The following is a 2,861-nucleotide window of genomic DNA, read 5'->3' as shown; positions in this document are numbered from 1 at the left end:
GTAATTTAGTAGAAAATCTGTGATGTATTAAAAAGGAAACAAATTGGATGGGAACAAAGAAAGCATTTAAATACAACTCTTCTGTTAACAATAATTAACAAATTCAATTTTCATTAAAAAGTGGTAGCACATCTCAGTTTTAGTTATCTGTATTCCAGCTAACAACATCATAACCTAAGTCTACACTAAGTAAGATAGAAAGATAATGTTTAGATGAGAGTTGTTACAACAACCCTGATTAAATAAAGATTTGATACTCCTTAGTTTTCAATATCTGGACTCTATTTTGCTGTGCCCCGTACACATTTATGCATTTGTACAAAGATTTGTATATCTTCATGAAAGAAATGCCACTATCCTTTAGGGGAACCATTTCAGTCTCATTATTTTAGAACAGATTATTGTTGCTTCTGTGTCTATTTACCATATCTTAGGCTGTCATTTTGCCAGCTGTTCTAGCTGTTGTACCTCTCCTGTTGTTGTATAAACAAATTGTAGAAATGGTGGAAAAGTGATTATTCCAAATGATTCATAATCTATTTTTTGTAAATGAGATTATAAAATATATTTTCAGATGGATGTCTGTTTGTGCAAGTCAAAACACTTTCTATGTACAACATTCTGTAAGAAATTTAAGTGAATTTTTATGTTATAATAAAACCATTGCAATGCTTTGCAGCCACTTCACAACTACTTGGTGTACATTCCACTTCTATAAAGTTATAAATACTTCCATCATCATTGACAGCATCGGCATCAGTAGAAAAAACTAACTTTTAAGTATCAAGAATGTTTCTTACATCTATTGCAGCTTCCAGTATTTTTCTAGTACAAAATGTAAAGGTGCAGAACTGCTTTTAAAAGAAAACAAGAGTGTTTATTTTGAGTGAGTTTAGACTTAGCAATTACCTCATTGCTTTCCTAGTTTAGGTGTTTTTTTTGCTTTTGAGCTGTTTAACGTGGGAATTGTTCTAATGTATTCTGTAGTGAAACCACCCTGTCAGTGGCCACCATTCCCTATTTAGCCATTCCACAAAGCTGTGTTCTGATTCTACTGTCATTTATACATGGAGATAATCCCTGGTATGTTCATGTGTGCTTGCACTTACACAAAAGACAATCCAAGAATCAAAAATCTTGTTGCTAAGTTCAAAATACTTGTGAGCAATAAATCAAGCATGTTAAAACTTTCATCTAGTTTTCATTCATTTCCTTTTTTCATCTATTTGAACTTATAGTCTGACTCTACTCTGCAGGTGTTTAAATAGCAAATAGTATTTTTAGAATTTGACTACAGTGCTGATACATGGTACATTTCATTTGTAGATTTCTAATTCCAAATATTACTAAGTAAACAGGGTTTTACATACAGACTGTACTTGAAAACAAACACAAGTCTGATCAGTTTTCCGGTTTAACCAAGGTGCTTTAACAAGTTTCTGTGAGAATAGCTGCATTTGTCATCTATTCATTTTGTCTTTTCATGTTATATATTGTTAGAAAAATGTGTAAATAAAACATCCAGCCACTTGGAAAGCTGTGTAATTTAAACATAAGCTGTATGTTGTACATCTGAGTTAGTGTATTTTTGCTTGTGTCTTGTCTCACGTCATCCCTGCCTGTGGAAGAGCTCCCCAGAGATGAGGCCATATCCTTGGACACCTAAGGTGCACCTCTTGTTTCCCCTGCCTTACCCTCTGTGGCAAAGGGCACAGATACAGTTTGTTCCCTTTACAAGAACGGAGTTCTGCAATTCTGTGGTAAAGCCAAGAGTGGGACTCCCTCACACGCCCGGTTTCAGTAGCAGCTGGAAGTTTGTCCATCATAAGCATCACTCCAGAGTTCCAGCTGTGAGTCAACAGACTTAAAACTTCCATAACACTTCATGGAAAGCATTCTCAATTCTGCCATTCCATGTGACACAAACAGGGGAAAATCTAGAATGCTTCAGCCAACACTAATATGTAGTCTAACTGGCACTGACAATCATTACAAAATTTCTTGAATCCTTCACTTTTCTCTAGATTTATAAGAGTTAATTTTGTTGCTCCGTGTGGGTATTAATATAACTTTATGCAATGATCAGAGAGACTGTGGATGTTTTAGGCGTTTACATCCTAAATGGCGCTGAAGGAAGGGAAGGCAGTGATCCCAGCGTAAGCAATGTGCCAGCTCATGGAAACCTCTGTCCACACAAAGGAGTGGAATTACTCAGTCCCTGCCTGCAGAATCATCCCCGGCGTCCATACAAGATACAAGACGAGCTGTTTACTGCAGGTGATTCGCCCCCCCCCCCCCCCTTCATGCCTTAAAATCAAAGAAAAATGGCAGGTAGAACTCACAGAAGTTAATTTGGATATTCAGAATAACTACTTGGAGAACTGTCCTGCTCCACAAACACTCCTTATAGCCGTACAGCGGCCTGACTTTGAACGCTCACACCCTGCAGCCGTGCAGCGCAAAGTTATTGTGTGTTTCAGTGCAGGGCACTGCCCAGAGCCTTACACCTCTTACAGGCGGAGCTGCCAGCTTTGTTAAGTTCTTCATGCAGCTTCATCAACTTCTTCGAGCCGACCCCGTACGGGACACACGGATCACTCCGACTACAAGTTACCCGTGGGGCCACGGCGCCAGGGAGCCGCCTCACGGCGCCGCAGGCGGGAAGGTGAATCCCGCTCGGCTCTCCCGGCTCCCGGCGGGGCGCGTCCCCGCCTCCCTGTCCCGTCGCGGCTGCCCCGGAGCGCGCCCGCAGTAAAGATGGCGGCTCGGGCGTTGGCGCTCCGGCCGGCGCCAGGGGAACGGGAAGCGCCGCCCGGCCGCCCTCAGCTAAGATGGCGGCCCCGGGCTCCCGTATATGCCAG

The sequence above is a fragment of the Passer domesticus genome, chromosome 3, assembly GCF_036417665.1.
Source record: "Passer domesticus isolate bPasDom1 chromosome 3, bPasDom1.hap1, whole genome shotgun sequence".
NCBI classification, from domain to species: Eukaryota; Metazoa; Chordata; class Aves; order Passeriformes; family Passeridae; genus Passer; species Passer domesticus.
The sequence above is the reverse complement of the archived record's forward strand: the minus strand, read 5'-3'. Positions refer to the sequence as shown.